The sequence below is a fragment of the Chrysemys picta genome, chromosome 1, assembly GCF_011386835.1.
Source record: "Chrysemys picta bellii isolate R12L10 chromosome 1, ASM1138683v2, whole genome shotgun sequence".
NCBI lineage: Eukaryota > Metazoa > Chordata > Testudines > Emydidae > Chrysemys > Chrysemys picta.
This window is the reverse complement of record NC_088791.1, coordinates 178,223,311-178,246,718: the sequence shown is the minus strand read 5'-3', so window position 1 is coordinate 178,246,718 and position 23,408 is coordinate 178,223,311. Positions and strand designations below refer to the sequence as shown.

At 42.4% G+C, this 23,408-nt stretch overlaps 1 protein-coding gene and 1 long non-coding RNA gene across 28 annotated transcripts in view; one reads left to right on the top strand and one right to left on the bottom strand.

The window, feature by feature from the left end:
- ROBO2 (roundabout guidance receptor 2) overlaps nucleotides 1–23,408 on the top strand; it is a 1,484,585-nt gene that overhangs the window by 535,777 nt on the left and 925,400 nt on the right. The gene's annotated exons all lie outside the window — the stretch shown is intronic.
- LOC122174223 (uncharacterized) overlaps nucleotides 1–23,408 on the bottom strand; it is a 49,049-nt gene that overhangs the window by 4,973 nt on the left and 20,668 nt on the right. The gene's annotated exons all lie outside the window — the stretch shown is intronic.

The following is a 23,408-nucleotide window of genomic DNA, read 5'->3' as shown; positions in this document are numbered from 1 at the left end:
ATTTTAGCTAATTAGTGATTAGAAAAGAGGAAGGAATTTCATTCAGCACTTTTTTTTTTATTCAGGCAAAACAGGTTGAAAAACCATATTCAGTATTTGTCTAATCTATGTTGATTGACATTTCAGAGATATCTCTTTATACCTTGGAATTTATTTTCTTGATATTTCCTTTTTTTAACTAGCACAATAATTAATTCATGACTGAAGAGGGAGAGTGAACAGGACTGCCTGGTGGAGAGAAGGGAGTTTGGAAGTTTTCTGACAGGACTCAATATTGAGTGTTAGCCAGCTTTAAAGCCCATTGAAACAAATAGGAGTATTGCAACTGACTTCAATGGGGCTTTGGTGTCAGCCAAAATCTCACCTGTGGAAGGTGTATGTGTGGCTATATAATACAGATGTTATGGTGGCCAGTACCCGCACAGGTGTATCAAGGTGGAGAAAGTACAAATTTGTATCTAGAGCTGGTTTAATGCAACAATTTAGTGCACAGATCAGTGTGGTATAAAATCTTCATTTACATGAGTCCATTTCAAGTGGCAAAATTACAACTCAGTTGAGCCAATGAAACTTTTAAACATCCAATCACCATCATGTATTTAATTTATGCAACATATTTTAATATACTTTCCCCTCTAAACCATGCTTTCATATCAAGTTAAACTGTATAATAACCTTTAGAGCAGTGGAACCAAACTTGTTCCGCCGCTTGTGCAGGGAAAGCCCCTGGCGGGCCGGGCCGGTTTGTTTACTTGCCACGTCTGCAGGTTCAGCCAATCGCGGCTCCCAGTGGCTGCGGTTCGCTGCTCCAAGCCAATGGAAGCAGCAGCCAGTATGTCCCTTGGTGTGGACAAATTGGAGTGAGTCCAGCGGAGGGCAACAAAAATTATTAGGGGGCTGGGATACATTCTTACAAGGAGAGGCTGAGGGAACTAGGGTTATTTAGTCTGCAGAAGAAAAAAGTGAGGGGGGATTTGATAGCAGCCTTCAACTACCTGAAGGGGGGCTCCAAAGAGGATGGAGCTAGTCTTTTTTCAGTGGTGACAAATGACAGAACAAGAAGCAATGGTCTCAAGCTGCAGTTGAGGAGGTCTAGGTTGAATTATTAGGAAACACTATTTCACTAGGAAGGTGGTAAAGCACTAGAATGGGTTACCTATGGAGGTGGTGGAATCTCCATCCTTACAGGTTTTTAAGGCCTGGCTTGAAAAAGCCCTGGCTGGGATTATTTAGTTGGTGTTGGTCCTGGTTTGAGCAGGAAATTGGACTAGATGACCTCCTGAGGTCTCTTCCAACCCTAATATTCTATGATTCTAGGAGGAGACCTATGTTGGGAGCTCCTGAATATGGGTATAGCAGAACTTCTTAGAGCAAGGGAGGAGGCTGCAAGCGGCAGTTACCCCAAGCCCTAGAAGAAGAGACAGGGAGGAGACCCCAGTGAGAAGAAACCTGACTGGAGACGGGCCAATTGAGGACTGTAGGCTCCCTGAAACTCTAGGTAGAGGGGAGAGTGTGACATGGGCCATGGGAGTGAAACCTTGGAACAGTTTGAATCTGGGGCTAGGCTGCAAAGAAGACTGCTACTAGCTGAGCTGAAGATTTGTTGGTGTTTTTGCTATTTTCTGATGGACTTTAAGTGGGGGACTTTGAGGCCTTGAGGTAAGCAATAGGAAGTAGTCCAGGAAGGCAGCCCCCAAGCAGTCTGGCATGTTTGCTACTGCTGCCTCTTGTAAGGGCCCTGGGTCAGATCCTCGGGAGAGGATGGGCCTGGGCTTCAGTACCAACCACAGTTCCCCCTGCCCTGGGAGAGAAGGAGAAGATAGAGACATTGTAAGGCCTGGGTCAAAGGTATGCCACCCATAGGGGCCCCCAGCTGGGCTGAAGACATTTTCTTCTGTGGGCACATTGGATCATATACATTTTGTTGGACTTATTATCATGGAAGGGTGAGAACTCAATTAGTGACCTGGGTGAAGGGCCAAGTCACTCCCTACTGAAAGGTGGATTGCCACAGTGCTGGAGTGATTGCTGGATATATGAGGAACACTGGTGATGAAGTAGAGCTGGGACTCAGTGACCTAACCACTAGGTGGTACCACCAATAAGCTTAGCCTCCATCACATCTTGTATATCCAACACTTCCATAGTGTGGCTCTTTGTCCCTTCCTAGTGCCTGGACAACATACAGTTTTATAAGTGAATTTCTGGTTTCAAATCCCCACTTCTGACAACAGGTGTCATATTACAATTGGATGCCCAGGTGAGGATTTGAGCTGCAGTGGAACTCTGAGTCTTGGGATGAGTTTCCTTAATCAAAGGAATTATGTAACCCACACTTACACAAACAGCATACAAGCATTTTCCCCCTTGGCTTTTACAACCAAATATGTTTGTCAAGGGTATGATGAGGGCTAGATTGTACCATTTGCACAAAACACTAGGTAGGGAGCAGGGCACAGCCACTCCCCCCATGGGGAGCACTAAGAGAGTGTGCTTCAGGAGGTACAATATTTCCTGTTACACATTTGGTATGTTTACACTAGAAAATAAAAAAGTTTGTTCTTAACTTGGGTTAAAACAGCAGTGAAGACATGCCAACTCATCTTTTAACTGAGTTAGCAGCTTGAGTTCAACTCCATACTGCACTATATGCTTTAATTTGAGTTGCTAAAACCGAGTTAAAAACCAAGTAAGTTATAGCTAACCCCAGTTAAGAACACACCTTTTTGAAATGTAGACATATCCATAGCGCAGTGTTTCCCAAACTTGGGACACCGCTTGTGTAGGGAAAACCCCTGGCGGGCCGGGTCAGTTTGTTTACCTGCCCCGTCTGCAGGTCCGGCCGATTGCGGCTCCCACTGGCCACGGTTCGCTGCTCCAGGCCAATGGGAGCTGCGGGAAGCGGCGGCCAGTATGGCCCTCGGCCCGCACCGCTTCCTGCAGCTCCCATTGGCCTGGAGAGCGAGCGGCAGCTGCGATCGGCCGGACCTATGGAAGGGGCAGGTAAACAAACTGGCCCAGCCCACCAGGGGCTTTCCCTACACAAGCGGCGTCCCAAGTTTGGGAAACACTGCCATAGTGGATGGACACTCTACACTGGCTGTAAAGATAGTGTAGATCTCTCCTCATGGTGCACAGGCTGCTCTCTGTTAGCTGCTGCATAGGGTATGGGAAGGCATATCCATGATCTTATGTTATCCTTTCTCAATGATTCACATCCTAGAGGGAGCAAGAAGTAAGCAGTTTCTTGTCCCATATTGTGATTGGCCCTTATGTGGGCACTGCAAGAGAGGATATGGGGATCTCCTTGCATGGCCTCCCCTCTTGTATAACCACACAAGGGTAGATCACAGTCTAGCCCTTACATATTCTGTAATTTACAGTGGTTTTTAGAAGAATTTTTGCATATGTGCAGCCTGCCTGCAAATAGAATCAGAGCTACATACATAGAAATGTTAAAGTACGATCTCTTCCTAAATAATGCAGTATAGTATACTATGATGCTGCATACACACACAATGGTCCTTTTTCTATATAAATTAGTTATGACCTAAAACCTAAATTATAACATAGCTAAAATGGGACGAAGAAAGTCCAACCTTGTTAGGAAAGGTTGGCTCACAGTGACCCAAATGTCTGACCTGATATTGCTCTCATTGCTAGTAGTCACCCTACAGGCATTATCAAATAAATTTAAAGTGCTAATTCATAGTGACATAATTAGAACATTAGTAAACTTGGCTAGCTGGGCACTGCAAGTCATTGTACTTACATTCAGTAAAGTAAGAGGAGTATTAAAGCTCTGAAACTTTAAGAAGCAATAAATTGCAGGTTAATTTTGGGGTGCATTACAAGCACATGGAAAATGCTTTTTTGTTTTTTTTAAAGTTGCTACTATGTTATGATACCAGGTTTTCTGAATCTTTGACATTGAAGAATTCTAAAGATAATCTTAAAGACAACACAGGGAATAAAACTGTGCTTGGCATTCCTAACGGCTCCCTGCTAGATCAAACTGCCACACATATTACTCTAAACATCAGTAGACATAGCTTAGTCCCATCAATAGTTTGCTGACCTGTGCTGTGATAACATTTCCATCTCCCGAGTATGCAGTATGTGACATTTTGCAAATACATTTAACAGGGAAAAACTGACACTTATCCTGCTTGTTGGTGCATGGTGGACAGTGCCCAATGTATTGATTGGGCAGGAAACTCTCTTCTACTGAGTGATTGCCATCGTTGACATCAGTGGTCTTTGAACTGCACGGTATCTCAGTCTGGTGAGATCAATCAAGTTTCAGCAATACAAACACAGACCAATAAAATGGAACAATAAAAAGGCTTTTGAGATTGCCTTGGCACAAGCAGATCTCCACAAAAGGGAGAAATTCTGCTGTAGGCTCACTGACAAGGAATTTAGTTGTCTTTTTTTCTAGAGTAGCAGTTCATTATATGAGATAATAAAAGCTTTGAGAGCAGGTAGCATAATAATTTCTCTAATCATCATTTGCCTCAGGTCAGGCCTAAAGGCCAAAGTTCAAATTACAATTTTTTTTGGTCATGCAGAATAAATGTATTAATTTCTTGAGCAGCACCTAAGGCTGAGTGAACTAGTCATCCTAAATAATATTTTATTACAAATTTAGGTCCCATTTTGATTTGCAAATCATTTGAAAGCTCATTCCAATTTTCTCTGCATTTATTAATTATTCCTATCATTAGTAATCACCAAAAAGATTGGATTAATGGTATCGAGATTGCGATTTGATTGCCAGCTCTTCACATAAACTATCCACTAGCTATCACTTGGGCTATGTGGTTGTTGATCTAAGCTGCAGTCTGCTCCCTGATTTGATGATTGAAACACTTACTAGTCATTAGCATGAAGTCTTAAGTAGTAACTAGTAGTGTACTCCTGGTGTGAGTATGCAGATGAATAATTATGATTTGTGCTAGAATTCAAAATGGTGGCTGTCTGAATTTTCACAAAACAATTAATAGTATGAAACCAAACTCAGAACTTTTGTTCTTGCCTATTTGTTCATGATTTGATGAGCTCCAACAGTTTGTTTTATATATACAATATACATATTTAACTCATGAAAAGTGCTTGTCTTCTAATTCAGCTGCAATTAGCACTTTACATGCATCTTCATTTGTGTCTTCTCTTCCAAAATCCTGTCTTCCATACCAGACTCTTACTGGGCATAGGCCTTCCTCTTGGGGTCTGTATTCTTGATTATCTTTAGCCTTTCTCATGAGTCCAGCGTCCAGCCCTCCTAGGCCCTAATCAATCCCTTCCAGTCCCTTGTCGATGGGGTGGCTGTTTCATCTCCCATGTTAGCAGCATAGCATGAACCCACACTCACCTTCCAACATGCATTCTAATCTGGACACTCTAAACAACTGGACTGTCTGCCTTACCTGTAACCCTACACTGTCTTTCCTTTCCAGGACCTCCTTTTATATATTCAGCCTAGCCCTAGTCCTCCACACTGGCCTATTACTGGCTGTTCTCCCAGTCTTTAATGGAGCATTCATTCCTAGGTCTGCTTTCCCTGGAGTCTCTCTCCTGAATATCCACAGTCTGCCTTCCTACATCCAAGATGGCCTTATTCTTAGTCACATGCTACTGTCCCATTATCCTTGTACTGTCATTGTTTCTATCTGGAAGGCAGGCTGCTGCTCTCACAGATGAGGCTGAGGCCACTCTGGCTAGGCCTGTTATCCCTCAGGGACAAGGTTGTTGGTTTTATTTATTTTGGGGGGGGGGGGGGAATGACAGAGGACCATGTTATAGAGAAGCAGGAGCTTGAATTTTTGTACCAGTTGGTCAAAGCAAAGCAGCAGGCAACATGGCCCTACAGGAAGTAGGATTCAAACCCACACAGGCTCACATCCATTGAAACTTGAGTCCAAAGCCATAACCATTCAGCCATTCTGATGAGTATCCAAGGCAAATTCCTTTAAAAGGCCAGTTCACCATTATAATACATAGTGGAGCCCTTAAAAAGAAATGGCATTCAAAAAACAAGATGGAGACATATCCACAATTTGGCACAGATGGCTTAATCAATGCTACCAAATTTGCAAGTGCATTGGGCCCCCTTATAGCTAGTGCAACAAGAGCATGTCAGAAATGTAGAGGGAGAGGAGGAAAGGAAATGCAACATTATTTCATGAACTTATGTTCCCATTTTTTCATTGAAATGTAATTTATATTTACATTTTCTGGCTATTTCTCACTTACTCCTCTAGGGAAAGATTGAAATGGTAGAGATTTGTTCAGCATTCATTCTAGTAGTGTGAGGTACAAGCTGCTTTGTGCAGCACCTCGGGCAAAAACATGCTGACCACTTCTGGATATGTTGCCTACTGGCCCCCCACTGAATGAAATGAAAGCTTTCCTGTGTTTGGCATGGAGCAACTCTTTGAGGTAGTCTGTGGGAGTGAAAGTCACACACTGAATCTTGGGCCTAGAAGATGGTAGTCTAACTGAGTGGCTTCACAAGGGTCCCAGATCTATTTGAACCAGACCAAGAAAGGGTTGGATGGTTAGGCTTGAAATAGTACATCTGATACAACCCATACACATAGTCACGCATATACACAGACAGAGACGCCAACTTTCCAATGTGCCGGGGGGTCTTTGACCCCTGCTCTGCCCCAGGCTCTGACCCTACTCCACCCACCCTGCCTCTTCCTGTCCTGTTCCGCCCCCTCCCCCAAGTGCGCCTTTCCCTCACTCCTCCCCTTCCCATCAAGTGCCTCCTGCATGCTGCAGGACAGCTGATTGCAGTGGGCGGGAGGTGCTGGGGGAACTGATAAGGGGGGCTGCCGGTGGGTGCTCAGCCTATGCTCTGTGCCTATGCACAGAGATCCAGATCTGAACTTCACAACTTGGCCTGTGTGGACCAAACTGGATCTCTGAATCCAGCCACCCACCAAATGAAAGGGAACACTAAATTTGGATCCAAATTTTAATTTCATGACTCTGGCTTTCACTAATATAAACAAGCTACCCCGACTCAAAAATGTTGGTCTGAACTAGTGAAATTCCATCATCTAGCAACCACATACCCAAGAGCTACTGAATTTAAGACACTTAGAGCCCTGTTTAAGAATTAAGGGTTGTGTTAAAATATCAAGGAGAGTTCAACTTTGATTAACAGAAACATACATATTTAATCAAATTCACAAGATGGCTAACAATATATAGGTATTAAACCTTCCAAAATATTCTTACTATAGGGGGTATGTAAACCTAAAATGAACCTTCTGCAAACTCTTCTCTCTCAAATAAGTGTTGTCCTTCTCTGTCTCAGAGTTTATGAGAACTTCTGTGAAAATTATCTTTCTAACCATGGTATTAGAAAGTATTCTTTATCAAACAGATTTTATAGTAGGGGAAAAGTCAAATAATGTGAGTATGTTAAGATGAATGGACAAAAATCACTGCTTAGATATTATGGATGCTATAGAAAAATCTTAGCAAATATTTTTTTCAAGTATAGTCAGTTACTATTATATTGCCAGTGAAAGCTGCTGCTTTTTAATCAAACCATGACATTTCTTTAACAGCAAGGTCAACTTCAGCTCCCTAAGGATCTGATTAATGGAAAAGTTACACACCATCCCCTGTACAAAGTACTGTATAAGTTTTCAGTGCTGTATCAGATCCCTTACCGGCCAAGTGATGGGTTCATCTTACAAAATAATAGATTCACTCACAAAGGCATAACTGTATGCAAATATATTTAAAATATAAATCAATTAAAAAAATTCTAAATGAGGGCCACTTAAGTTGAAGCTGTACCAAGACTTCAGCAAGTGACACTGGATTTGACTACATTAATTAAAGTTCAGGAATAAAGTACAATTGACATAGTAACCCATCTCTCATAAACTTCACCAAAGGTATAAGGAGGATAAATGCACTTCAATCAGCATTAATTCTATAAGGCAAAAAAGAGAGAGATCCATATCCACTTTACATTCTTTACTTCCACTAGAAATTTACAACACTAATTGCTGGCATCAGACATTTCCTTATTGTCTGTGACGAGAACTTTCCCCCTTGGCATATTCAGACAGTCTTTAAAAAAGAAAGGGAATGAGAGAGAGAGAGAGAATTTTATTGAACACTGGCCTTGTAGTTATTGCTCTGAGATATCATAGATATGAGAGAGTCAGGATCAGTTTTTTGATCCCCTGGCTAAGAACACTGTGAAGGCAGCCTACTACACCTCCAGAGCATGATGTCATTCTACAGATCACCTAGCACTTAAATACCATAGGGATAGCTGCAACTAATATTCACAAATACAGGTAGAAAAAAGCAGAATTGCTTTGATTTGTTTGTTGAGTAATGGATTCGGAAATATTTGTGCAATATATTTTCTCATTAACCTCGAGCGTATGTCTGTGGGGATGTATCATCCCTACACCAACCTAATGAAAAGTTCCATGAGGAGGTAAGGGTCACGATGGGACACTTGCCAGGTAAACAAATCATGGCCTTATGTAAGGCCCCCTGGTGGTCTAAGATTATATAAGATGACCATGGCCTTATGTAAGACCCCCTGGTGGTCTAGGATTATATAAGATGATCATGGCCTTATGTAAGGCCCCCTGGTGGTCTAGGATTATATAAGATGAGGTAAACAAGGTAATAAATCATGGCCTTATGTAAGGAACGGTTAAACCAATCGGTGTGGGGCTATACATGTGATAAACACATGATTCTCCTTCTTGTCCAATCCGTAGATGTGTGATTATAGCCTAATTGTGTTATGTAATGTTAAGAAAAACTATAAAAGAAAGCTTGTAATAAACAGGATTCGGATTCAGCTTGCAACCACATTGGTCGTGTGCTTTATCCGCTCCGCATGGAACCCCACATATGTCTACACAGCAACTAGACCCCCGCGGCTGGCTCGTGCTAGCCAACTAAGGCTCAGGCTGTAGGGCTGTTTCATTGCTGTGTAGATTTCCAGGCTGGAGGTGGAAGGGTCCCAGTGCCCAGTGCCAGCCGTGGGTTTTTCTTTGCTGTAGACATACCCTTAGTAATTCTAAAAAAAATGTAATGGCCAACTTCTGCCCTTACACAGGTTTATTGCTTCTGTTAAAGTTGTGCTTGTCTATCTGAGGGCAGAATTTGGCTCTAAAGTTGCTGGTAAGGCCCCCAGCATAGAAATAATTCTGTGGAAGGTGTAGGGCCAGCATGACTAGCCCTATGGCCCCTCCAAAGGAGCTACCTAACGCAAGGTTCTGCTGGTTTCATTGTTGGGGGAGGAAAATTTGGCTAGGGCATTGCTATGCCCTGACTGTTCTCAACTACTAGAATGGCCCATTGGGATGTTGGAAGCTTGGTGCAAAGTGTACATTCCTTTGCATCTGAATGAAATAGCATTGCTCTGAAAGGAGACAGCAGCTTTAAATTCTTGCTGGGAATCCACAGCCAACAGATTTCTTGTGCTTTAGCCTGGGCTTCTTTCTGACTGCCCACCCAAGCTCTCTCAGGTCCAGGGTAGGAATGATAGAGGATTTAGACTATTGCACATCCCAACCCATGGCAATTGCCAGGGGCTATAGCCTTTGTCCTGCTGGTGGAAATCAGCAAGTAGCTCAGGTTGGAATAGTTTTAGTATTTGGTATCTTCTGAAAAAGGCAGTGAATTTATAAATTAGATAATGTCCTACAAATCCAGCAACAGATTTATACAATTCTATCATTTTTGTTTTAATTTAAAGATTATGCCAATAAGCCCTAAACAAAACGTTTCACTTTCCACAGGACATTAATTTTGCTCTTTTAAAATATTGGTTGCTCAAAAAAGCTAATATTAGACGCAGCAGCATCTGTTTTTCAGTTTTGCTTTCATCTAATTTTACAGCTGGATTGTCTGAGCCACAAGAAGGTCAAGTGATTTGCCCCTATTCTGCCTATGAATTTATGGCATATGTCTGACAAAACAGAGCCTGTGTGCTTGCCAGAAGTATGGTGCACATTTAAATGTATAGTTAAAGTAATGGTACTTGTTTTTTTTTTCTAGGAAAATATAATTATTTAAATGATTTCATATTGTGCTAAGTTAGGGCTATAAATTAATGCCACTAATTTCTCACCACACTCTTAACCAGAGCTTTTTGAAATAGAGGTATTTTTTCCTCTGCTTTTTCACAGGAAAAAAAAATTGATTCAATTTCCCCTAGGACATTTTGAAATAAAATGAAATCAAAAAAATAATTTAATTTCAAATTTCCCATGGGAAATTGAATTGAAACCAAGTGTCAAAGTGGACTGAACATTTTTGGTTCATTTCAACTTGAAATATGGTTTTGTTGTTTTGTTTTTTTTACACTTTTATGTCCCTTTCCCCCCACCCCCACTTTTTACTTTTTCCTTTGAAAAAAGTAAAAATAAAGTGTGAGAAGGAAGGGGAAACCCCATTTTCACACCTCTTTTCTGTTTTCCAACTGGGAAACGTTGGAAAACAGACAGTCCCAGTTGGAAAACAGACAGGAATTGTGAGAGAGAGCTTTGAAAAGCCATTTGCAAAGAAAGAACATATCCAAACCTCTCTGTTCCTCAGTTTACTTATCTGTAAAATAAGTTTAATACTGAACTTCCTCTCAGGTTTATTGTGAGGCTTTGTTCATTAATGTTAGGATAACACTTCAAAATCCAAAGCCTACTGAGGTCAATGGTAATCTTTCTGTTTATTTCAGTGGGCAGAAGATCAGGCCCTTTGTACACGCAAAGTATGAAATTTCATTATGTGGGCAAGTGCAAAGCATCTCAGTTGCATGGACATCATTGTGTGACTCGAGTGTAGATTACATTTGTTTATGCATTTTATTTGTGGCTATAAGCAGGTACAAACTGTTTGATCAAACTATTTATTCAACCATTTCGTCTATTTTTCTGTTATAAATTGCCAACAGATTTCAATTTTTAAAATGTGTTGTATATTCAAAATTACTTGACTGTTTATATTTAAGCATTTGGAATGTTTGCTAAGCATTATAGTGGACACAATGGAAAAGTTTGCTCTGGTTCTATAGACATGATCAGTTCCAGCAATAGTCTTTATGATTAAAATGTGGAATCCTGCTAAAGCCAACAATATTCCTAGAACCAGAATGAGATTTTTAAGTGCACCCAGTGTGTTTGTTACTATTGCTGGGTGATGATTCACCTTATCAACTGTGGAACACAATCAATGCCGTGTAACTAAGTGTAACTTTAGTAATGAGATGTTTATGTGTGGTGGTAGTGGGGCATGGGTGTTGATCAATTCATACAGTACGTTTTTCTCAGTAAGAACATGAGGGAAGTTTGTGTACTTAATTGGAGGAAAAGATGTGCTGGTAGGATTAGAAAAGTTTTAGGGCATTTAAAGTGAATCCTTGTAATAACCTCCATACCAAGGTTCTGATTACGCTCCTGGGCAATATTTGAACAAGTGTGTCCTTGTGCTGTATTAATAAAGCCCTGTCCTATTTGAACTGATTTGCTGGTCCTCAGCCTGCACAATGACCAAGACTGCCAGCATTGAAGGAGGAAAGGGATCAGACATTTAGGCTCCATGCAACTGAAATAGGAACTCACAATGCCACTGTTCTTGGATGTGATCTAAAGTAAAGGTTCAATTTGCCTCCCTTTGTGTTTTGTTGCTATGGTGGTACATGCCCTCAGTACATCTATACTCACATGTGCCCATTCATGTGTATGCACACTCATGCGCTTACTCTTTATGTGATCTCTAACAGTTGATTTTGATATTAATGCCCAAACAGGGTGATCAACAAGCTGGAGGCAATCACTAGGTTGATTATGTTAATTTCTTCTCAGAAAGTGTTAATGTGTGTTGTTGGGAAGAAATTCATCTAGTCTGAGGAACCCGCTTCCTTGAGTCCTGAAGGGTTTAGCAATGGCAGCTCTGTGGCTTAACCTGTATATTACACCTTGATTGCTCTGATGGTCAACTCTAAAGTATCATCAAGCTGTTGACACCTGCATCAATATTATTGTTTCCATAAAACATACTAATTCTGTCTCTGCTCTGTAATTTCACCTGGCTATTGTAAAATGGATATTCTAATTAGTTAAGGTTAACTCAGAAGATATGGGGTTAGTTTGTTGGGTCAAGGAAATATCTTGTAGATTCCATGTATATGGGAGCCGTGTGGGCCAATACTTGGAAAGTTCTCAATTTTAGAGTCATTTTAGACCATGTAAGCACATTTTTTAAAAGTGCTCATAATGGTCTTTCCCCATCTCCAAAAGATTTGTAAGTTCTGACCACCCAAGATTGTAGCTAGTGCTGAATGTAAGCTCCAAGGTTTATGCACATGAAAGCTGGTGATGTCTTTGTGCCACAAGTTTCACTTGCTACAGTTCAGTGAGTCCAGGTTAAGATTCTACTTTTAATAAAAAGTCTGTTTTACCTCATGCTGCATTGGAAGAGGTAGGTTTTCTGACCATCCCATGAAAGGTACATGGGGGAAGATGGATATGGAGACCTCTTCCCCCCCTTAACTGGCACCAGTCTCAGTTGTATCTTTCTATTTCTTTGTGTTTTGTAGTGTTTATGGTTGTTGTTGGGTGGTGGGTTAGCAGGGTTGTTACCTATTTTTATTGTTTTAGGTTCTGATTCAGCAAAGCACCAAAACCTATTCTTAAGTCCATCCCTGTTTCACTGAGTGCTTAAGCAAATTGACTTCCAAAAGATTTAAGAACATGTTAAAGTTATGCATTTTATTGTAGGTTTACCATATCCAGCAAATAAAAAAAGAGGACCCTCCACGGGCCCTGGCCCCACCCATTTCCCCACCCCCTAGCCCCACCCAACTCCGCCCCTTCCCCGCCCTAACTCCGCCCCCTCCTCCCTCCCACTCCCAGCCACGGGGAAAGGGCTGCCTGAGCGCTACCGGCTTCCCGGTTGGCCGGGCAGCCCCCAGACCCTGCGCCCCCGGCCGGCGCTTCCCCAGCGCAGCTGGAGCCCGGGAGGGGAAGCGCCCAGCCGGGGGCGCAGGGTCTGGAGGCTGCCCGGCAAACCGTGAAGCCGGTAGCGCTTGGGCTTCGGGCAGCCCCCTTGCCTCCGGACCCTGCGCCCCCAGCTGGGCACTTCCCCTCCCGGGCTCCGGCGGCATGGGGGCTGCCCGAAGCCGGTAGCACTCGGGCAGCCCGGCTCTTAAACAGAGCCGAAGAGTCGGGGAGGAGCAGAGCTGCCACGACCGGAGGCCCGGGAGGGGAAGTGCCCGGCCGGCGGCTGGGGTCCGGAGGCAAGGGGGCTGCCCGAAGCCAGTAGCGCTCGGGCAGCTCGGCTCTTAAACAGAGCCCAAGAGTCAGGGGAGGAGCAGAGCCGCCATTTTCCCGGACATGTTTGGCTTTTTGGCAATTTCCCCCGGACGGGGGTTTGAGTGCCGAAAAGCCGGACATGTCCGGGAAAAAGAGGACGTATGGTAACCCTATTTTATTGACTCAGAGCCATAATCATTTGAGGTGCTTTTGTTGATGGAACATTGTTGCTCATTCAACATTTTCATGTCCACTTTAGTGTTATACTGGACTCAATGTTAATGTTATAATAATAAGCAAAAATTACATTGTCAATGTCTGACTCTATACGTAGGTAGCAGATCTGGTTGAATATAATCCACCATTTTCTGTTCATGAATTCTCTGTTACGATTTTTTAAAAACCTCAGTCATTTGTAATTGCTCACATAATATCAGTGAATATTCTGTCATGCATAACTCACAAGCAGTCTGTTGTGAGTATGCACTATCTGAAATTTCAGCTGTGTGGCAGCTTACCTATATTCCCATAGTATATTTATGTTCTCCATGCTTGAAGAATGCAACATTTAGAATCAGGTGTCCAGGGCAAATTCTGTCTGAAAGCAAATGTAGGCCCACAATCCTGCAAAGGCACAAGCAGGGGCTTAAGTTTAGTCTTATGAATTAACTTGCGCATAAGTGTTTGCAGAATCAGGGCCTCAAAATTCTTTTTCTATCTATATTCTCCAATTTTGTTTAAAATTCCCTTTCAACAAGCTCTAGCCCTGACCTGGAAGGTATGGAGACTTATACTCATGTGGAGTCAGAGTGAAGTCTTTGATCCAGGATCAAGGCTTTATAGCCTTTCTTTCTTTCTTTCTTTCTTTCTTTCTTTACACACTAAAACCCAGCACCTATCCACATACTGCAGATACCCTTGACAAAACACAGAGGCTGGGGATGCAGGAGTTGGGGAAGAGAGTTTAAGGTGTAATGTATTATTTTGTTTTCTGTGTACTACACTCTTCACTTTTTAGGTACCTGCTGAGGCAGCTGCTATTTTGTGTTACAAAGGAGAGAGATTGTCCTTTCTCATGGAGATCTTACTTTTCTCTCCTGTTTTGCCTTTAAGCTAAAATAAAACTAATTTAGGATGAAAGTGTATGATTGTTCATAATGTGCAGGAAAACATAAGTTGCTGCTCTGATGTTTGCTTTCCTTCATCAGAAGGGGACCTGTTAACATGAAAATATTTGTGAAGGGAATTTACAATGTTCAAAATAGATACAGTAATGCAGTGGCTCTCAACCTTTTCAGTCTATGGTACTTCTTTCAGGAGTCCGATTTGCTTTGCATATCCCCAAGTATCACCTCACTTAAAAACTATTTTCTTACAAAATTGGACATAAAAAAACAAAAGTGTCACAGCACACTATTACTGAAAAATTGCTTACCTTCTTATTTTTACCATATAATTATAAAATAAATCAATTGGAATATAAATATTGTATTTACATTTCAGTGTATAGTATATAGAGCAGTATAAACAAGTCAGTGTTTGTATGAAATTTTAGTTTGTACTGACTTTACTAGTGCTTTTTATGTATCCTGTTGGAAAACTAAGCAAATATCTAGATGAGTTGATGTACCCACTGGAAAACCTATGCGTACCTCCAGGGGTACACATACCCCTGGGTGAGAACCACTGCTGTAATGGAATGCTAATACTGTATTATAATGTTCAGCCAGTAGGTGGCACCATGTGTAATGTACTTTACCTGAGGCCTTGGCTACACTTGCAAGTTACAGTGCTGTAAAGCCTCCCCCGGCGCTGTAACTCACTCCCCGTCCACACTGGCAGGGCACTTACAGCGCTGTATCTCCCTGGGTACACCGCTGCATCTCCCTGGGTACACCGCTGCAGGTACTCCACATGTCCGAGAGGAATAACAGCTGCAGCGGAGTGGCTACAACTCACGGGTGTGAGTGTAAACGCTTGCAGCGCTGTACTAATCACCTTGTCAAGTGGCCAATCCTCTCCATTGTTGTGACCGGCTGCAGGAATGCAGAAGTGCTGGTTTCAAAGCTCGTACCACAGAGAAAAGCAAACAGATTGCAGTGAGTGAGTAAATGAATGAGCAGGGGGCCGGGAGTTCGGAACTTGCAAAATAGAGAGCTGACATGCTCCAGAAAGCACTCTCTCTCCCCCCACACTCCCTGTCACAATCCACCTCCCCTCCCCCCGTTTTTGTAGCCACATGAAGCTGGGATAGCTGCCCCTAATGCACCGCTCCCAACACAGCTGCAAATGTGGCAAGTGTGGCCACTCCATTGCGCTGGCAGCTGTCAGTGCGGACAGACTGCAGCACTTTTCCCTACTCAGCTGTACGAAGACAGGTTTACCTCACAGCGCTGTACAGCTGCAAGTGTAGCCAAGGCCTAAGCTGGTAACAAAGGCCATACCTGGCAGTCCATTCATGTATCTCATAGAGAACACATCTCTTGTATCTCTTTCCATGATGGAAACTCTGTTACCAGTCCATATCTGGTACAGAAGCTTGACCAGCTAGTAGCAGCCCTACAGCCTACCATGTACAAGGAGTACACAATATGGTGTCCGAAGAAAAGATAGCCTAACTGGTTCCAGGAGAGAATATCAACAGAAGGAAAACAGTACATGACAGATACAGAGTACTGTTTAACTTTAATTACAAGTTTGAAAAGTCAGTGGCACTGTGCATGGATGTAAGGGTCCATCTGCACCAATCCTTTTGCAGGCTTGCAGCCTTTTGAGTAAAATTTCTGTCCTTCTAGAAGTGGCTAAAATCTGTATATTATTCCTTCTAGATGCATTACACTAAATAAATGTTAGAGCAGAAGACTTACTTATAACTGGCTAGTACAGGCTTGTCTGAGATTCTTCTCTGGGACATCTTCAGAGGCTTTCAAAGCTGCTTCCTTTAACTATGTTCCTAAAGTGTGAATTACCCATCATGTACCATTCTGCCCTAACAGGTTAAAAAAGGTGTTTTTTAACCATGTGTTATCTAACACATACTAAGTAAAATCTGATAACGTCCTAGGGTGGACAAAGCAGTGGTTGAGGTAAACCCTAGGCTAACCTCTAGAATTTACCTCAGGAGTTGCTAACACATGACAACTACTAAATGCTTTGTCTACACTGGGATTTTACCCTCTGTTAGATACCACATGTTAGCTCTCATTATGTAAGAACACATCTTTTTTCCAGAGTAAAGACAAGGCCTAGGTCAACTATGTACTCTCAGTCGAAGTCTCTTTGAATCACAATGCAGTAACCTCCTATTACACATTATCTTGGGCTAGGTATATTCCACTGAGCTATGCTAAATTTAAATTCAGCTTGCGTTCTTTTAAAGCAAATATTATACATTGTCTATTTTTTAGAGAAAACTATTGAAGTTGCTCAGAATTATTTAAAAAACTCTACAGAAGGTGTATCTTGTTACCATCTTAGAAAGATTTCTGCCTGAAGATGATTCTGGGTCACTTAGGGAGGTGGAAGCTATTTTCAGATATTTGCTTTTTAACTTCATGTGAAGTGTAGCATTGCTTTAATGCCAGGGTAAACAAATTTTCCATAATACCTGCTGATCTTTCTAGTTGTTCAGTTACATGTATGTACGTTAAATCTAGTGTTAGCTAAACAGCAGGACTCATTTCACAGTAAAATCTACCTTATGATTTCAAAGAACTGTTATATCGCAACCATAATTCTGCCCACCGAGTTGTCCTGTCTATAATTTAAAAACATTGTCTGTGAAAATTTCAAGAAGTCAAAACACATAACAATTTAACCAAGTTTCTGTATACATTTATTTTTCTCAGATGCTATCTCAGATTTAGGAGAGGATTTTATTCTGAACATTTAAGAATAAATATATCTTACCACAGCATGTGTTACAGGGCCATCCGCTCTGTTATATAAGTCCCCTGAGGATGCTATGCTTTTCAAATTCAGAATATTTATTTGCAGACATAGAAAGCATGCAGAGTTTGAATCAGAATGTTCATACTAAATGGCAACCTCATTATTTTGGAGTAAATATTGTGGTCCAAATTCATCCCTGGTAAAGCTCCATTGAAATCAAAGGAAGTGCAGCAGGGATGAATTTATTCATATTTGTCTACCAAAAAATGTCCACCTAAGATATTCAGTAAATCCAGTAGTCTCTATTCCAGGGGTGACCAAACTTACGCTGCATACAACGATCTTCAGAAGTTTGAGAGCCAGGGTGCACCTGCTGGGGCTTGGGACTTCAGCCCTGCAGGGCTCTTCTGCTGGGTCCCGGGGCTCCTGCTAATGCTCCAAGCCCCAGCAGGCACAGAGACTCCCTTCCCCACTGGGCAGAAGCCCCGAGCTCCCCCAACAGTCTGGTAGGCAGAGAATGGGGATTTATGGGGGGCTCCCGGAGCCGCACTTTAACTGTCAAAGAGCCACATGCAGCTCAAAAGCCACGGTTCGGCCACCCCTGCTCTATTCCATTGTTCAACACATTAAACTAGCTCGCAACTCTAAAAACTAGGCATGCATCTGTTCTGAATGTATCATTGCTATATTGCTAATGATCCCAAACTGGGATGTCACATAGCCAATTAAATTTGTTTTTTTTTTTCATTCTGTTTTGTAATTGGAGTTTATGTTGTTTTCAGAAGGGACAAATAGTGCATTTCAAAAGCATACTATTTAGTGTATTGAGCTTTTCTTTAGCTAAGTCACAGAAAGTTTGAGCTTTGAGCTCTTTGTTCTCTCGGGCTTTGTTTTGTTAACCCTAGGACATTTTTAAAAAATAGTTTTACCATTGCTACTTCCAGTTCAGCTCTATTAGTAGAAGCAATTTTGGTGTAGACAGAACACTGGTGAGTTAAGCATAATGACATATCATCCTCCAATAGACATGGAAAAATGCCTCAGTGACTTAGGAGCCTAAATTCCATTGAAATGGAAATTAGGCCCCTAAATTACTTACGGGCATCAGAAAAGCACCCATGGTGCTTATAATGCTGGTGGACCATGTTCACCCAATTCCCAATGTTGCTACCACTGGTGGAACTGAACTAGCTTAAGTAATAGCGGGAGACTTTTGCAAAATCTCCCTAGTATAAACCAGATTTAGAGCTCATGGGACAGAGTACTGCAATGTGCCCATTGGAAGACAGTAAAGAAACCTGTTACATTATTCTCGAATGAATCCCTAAGGGTGATCCCCAGAAATCAGAATTCTCAGATGCTTCTGTCTTTATGGCCTCCAAAGTTAGCAATAACAAGCTCTCTTTGGCTGGCAGGAGGGTTGCCTTGATGGGACTTTCTGGAAATGTTGGTTTTGAGGAGGAAAAAAGAGGAAATGAGAATCTGAGGGAACCCTAAAAGCAAATGATCAACAGGCGGAAAATCAGCTATAATAGGAAATAATGAAATTCTACAAATTGAGGGAGGTGGGGAGCCTAAAGAGCCTGTCTTTAAACCAGTAGGTCAGATAGATATTTGGTTTTACTGCCATTAATTCTAACACAACAAAACTTGAAATATACTAAGATCACTTTAGACTGAGGCTTGCCTATACTACCAAGGTAGGTCAACATAAGACAGCTTATGTCAACTTAATTATGTCTGTGTACACGCTACAGCCTTGCTCCCTCCGATGTAAGTGCTCTAGTACACCGACAACATAACTCCACCTCCATGAGAGGTGTAGGGCTTATGTAAGTGTAGTTCGGGCGATGCAGTGTTTGTGTAGGCACTGGGATCCTTACATTAGCTATTGGCTGTCATTGTCAGTTTCACGGCTCTCAGGCAGTGGGGGGCTCCAGCTAGAGCCTGGATGCCCACCATCAGGAAGCCAAGAAGACTGGGTGGCTGCCTCCTGCTCCTAGCAGAGAGCGGGGAGGCAAGAAGCCCAGGCAGCTGCTCCCCACCCTCTTCTTTTGTCAGTGGAAGCGCTCCTGGTGAGGACCTGCACCACAGAAAAAAGGAGAGTAATATAATTACTGCAAAAAGAAGAACAGGAGTACTTGTGGCACCTTAGAGACTAACAAATTTATTAGAGCATAAGCTTTCGTGGACTACAGCCCACTTCTTCGGATGCATATAGAATGGAACATATATTGAGGAGATATATATACACACATACAGAGAGCATAAACAGGTGGGAGTTGTCTTACCAACTCTGAGAGGCCAATTAATTAAGAGAAAAAAAAAAAAACTTTTGAAGTGATAATCAAGCTAGCCCAGTACAGACAGTTAAAGAGTGTGAGAATACTTACAAGGGGAGATAGATTCAATGTTTGTAAGAGACTGGGCTAGCTTGATTATCACTTCAAAAGTTTTTTTTTTTTTCTCTTAATTAATTGGCCTCTCAGAGTTGGTAAGACAACTCCCACCTGTTTATGCTCTCTGTATGTGTGTATATATATCTCCTCAATATATGTTCCATTCTATATGCATCCGAAGAAGTGGGCTGTAGTCCACGAAAGCTTATGCTCTAATAAATTTGTTAGTCTCTAAGGTGCCACAAGTACTCCTTCTTTTTGCGGATACAGACTAACACGGCTGCTACTCTGAAACCTGTCATAATTACTGCAGTGGCTGTAAGTCAACCTAACATAGGTCGATTTAAGTTCATGCTTTAGACATGCCCTGAGCTGAAAAGGAAATATTGCTATTAAAATGTAAAACAAATCCTCCAAACAAGGCTTTTCCAGTGAAGCCATCTCTTGATAAAAGATGATGAGATATTTAAAGAATTTCCGGGATCAGGATAAATGCATAATGCAAGACTAAATATTTAAAAGTCAACAACATGTAGAAAGCATCAATAGTATATCCCTGAAGCTTCTATATCAGGGGTCGGCAACGTTTGGCATGCGGCTCGCCAGGATAAGCACCCTCGCGGGCCGGGCCAGTTTTATTTACCTACTGCCGCAGGAGGTTTGGCCGATCGCGGCCCCCACTGGCCGCGGTTCGCCATCCCGGGCCAATGGGGGCGGCGGGAAGCGGTGTGGGCGAGCGATGTGCTGGCCGCGGCTTCTCGCTGCCCCCCATTGGCCCAGGACAGCGAACCGTGGCCAGTGGGGGCCACGATCGGCCGAACCTGCCGCATCAGTAGGTAAATAAAACTGGCCCGGCCCGCCAGGATGCTTACCCTAGCGAGCCGCGTGCCAAACGTTGCCGACCCCTGTTCTATATTAAAAGCCTTGAAGATATGGTTTGACTGAATTGGAAAGTTTAATTGGTACAAGAGGAGTTGGAATGTAACAAGAGAAACAGTTTGATAACATCAATTTAGGAGTGTTAAGTATTTGCCAAATTTTCCTCAAAAATGTCTCCAGCACACTGCACAGCTACAATTCTGGAATTTGCTACCTATCTGACTATAATACAGACTCTAGAGATTTTACTTATTTGCGCTAAACTTGCTTGGAAATGGGCATTCCTGGTACTGTTACATAATTCTGGCAGTCTGAATTAGTGGATAACTTTGGAAAATATAACACAGCTGAGATCCTAGAGCTTTTTCAGGCAATCATGTACCTCATACTGTGGCATTGGCTGAGTCAGTCTCAGGAACTCAGGCACAAACTGAAGTGTGTCTTGTCAAAATGTGCTGCAGGTCAGAATCAGGCTTATCATTGCCCACTAGAAGTGGATGGCAGCTCAGCAGGAAAGTACATATGGCAGAGATTCAGCTTAGTGGGAACAACTGGGCATGATATACAAATTTGCTGAGTAAGTTGGTGTTGAATGCTGCACCTTTATAGTGAAGAGGTCAGGAAATTTCACAACTTAAGGGGAGAAGGAGTGGAAACCACAATGTTTATTTAATATATATATGATAGGGTGATCAATTGACACTAGCCCTGAAGGGGTTAAGGTGGCCCAAAAGGTGTCAGTTAACATTCACAGTTGCATCTGATGGGAATCCTATGGATTTATAAATACTAATTGCTGATGAAGTCCAGCTGAGAAAGGATCATAATGGGAGGAAGTTTGTAGCTGCTGGGAAAGAGGCTGGGAACAGAGAAGAGGAAACCGGGGAGGAATAAGCCCTCAAATCCTAGTCCTGAAAGAAAGGCCAACCCCAGAGAAGTTGAGGGGAAAGAAAGCCTGAGAAGGCAGAGTAGGAAGAAGCCCAGGGAAACAGTAGCAAGGAAGGGGGGACTCTACAGTTCTTGACAGCTGTTTATAGAATGCCTGGGCTGGAGCCTAATGTAGAGGGAGGATCTGGGTTTGGATTCCCTACAGCCACTGGGAAGTGGTCCAGGACCTGGTCCAGTGAGACTTTGATAACTTGAAAGGGAGGACTATATAGTGACCTAGTTGGAGGGCTGAGTCATGAAGAGGGAGTGCTGTGAATTATGGGAAGATAGATCACTACAGCGATGGAGTGCCCATTGGCAAGGGGTGCCATATGAGGAAAGAGTAGGGTGACCTCTCCGTCTCCACCTCCCCTCTCCCTCCAGCGCTTGCGCCGCCATACAGCTGATCAGTGCTTGGGGAAGAGGCGGGGCCAGAGCGGGGATTTGGGGAGGGATCCAATGGGGCAGGGAGGGGGCGGAGTCGGGGCAGGGAGGGCGCAAGCCCCCTCCCGGCTCTGCTCCACCTGTGAGCAGAGGCAAAATATCGGGACAATTCGCGTCCCGACCGAAGGTAGGTCGGGACGCAGGACAAATAAGCAAATATCGGGACAATCCCGATTTTATCGGGACATATGGTCACCCTAAGAAAGAGCCACATGGCATGTTTGGCCAGTGAGTGAACCCTGTTAAAATATATTTTTAAAACCTGTGGTTCCTTGCTAAAAACTTGCAATAGTAATATGTTTTATATTAATATGGGCACAGAGGACCAAATGCAATATATTCTGTCTGATATGTGAAACATATACCATGTGGACACTTTAAGGATTTCCTTATGTTGCTAAAACATTTTAGAACTTTGGAGATGAGGCACATCTTGTCTGGGATTTTGTTTCCTGTTGTCATGGGAAGTTACAGAGTATTGATGAATGATACTGCTCATTGAGGCTGTTATTCAGTACAAAATTTACTTAGCATATTGGGGCGTAGCACAAAAGGGTGCTGGTCCATGGCTGGGGCTCCTGAGTGCTACCATGATACAAGTACATAGATTAATAATATTTAACTTTGGGGAAAATACTGAGTAGGCCACTGTCATGGAAATCAGAACACAAGCCATGATGAAACCTGATTTGTGATGACAAAACTGCTCTTCGAATCCAATCTTCTAAATGAAAAAGAATAAGGATTTTTTGGTTGGGTTTTTTCCCTGCGGGCAGAGGGACTTGGTGTGCTTAAGACTCTTTGACTGTCTTGCTGTTGCTATTTTTTTCTTTTCCTGGGTACCCTATGCTGTTCTGTTCTGTGTGAAGTTACAACCATCATCAAATCCATCACCATTTTCAAGTTCTTGCATCATTTCCAGAGTCTGAGTTCCTTGATTGTGACAAAAGAATCCAATGCAGAATGAAGTTTCAAGGAAAATAAAATCCTTCATAACCTTTAGTGGTCTTCATTTTATTGGCATGGCCTTGGGACCAGTGATATCTCCTTTTTGTGACAGCAAAATCTGCATTGGCACTTATTAGAAGCCCTAGGAGTTGGACTCCCATCTCTTTATATTTACTTTTTAAAATAGATTTTTGTATCTAAAATACATGCAAGAAGAGACTTAATATTTCATCACCAGAATAGTTCATCCACCTTAACATTGTCTTTAACATGTTTTATTCACTCTCTGAAGATTTGCAAAGGGGTTGGGTGTCACTGGAAAGGATGGAGAAGGATTACATGAGGTTTATCAATTGTGGGGTTAGGAGAGCAGACTGGTAGTGTTTGTCATTAATGTGGGGGATGTGGAAAGTTCTGGAACCTGAAAAAAGGAAACCTGAGTCAGTTCCATCTCTAAGTCATCTCCGGCACCATATTCAAGTACCACTGAGGAGTCTACAGGGTTTTCCCATTGGGAAATGGTTAGACTGTAACGTGGGTGATATATAATAATGGTGCATTTTAGAACACACAATCTGAAAAAAACTACTATCTGTAAAGGATTTCATGA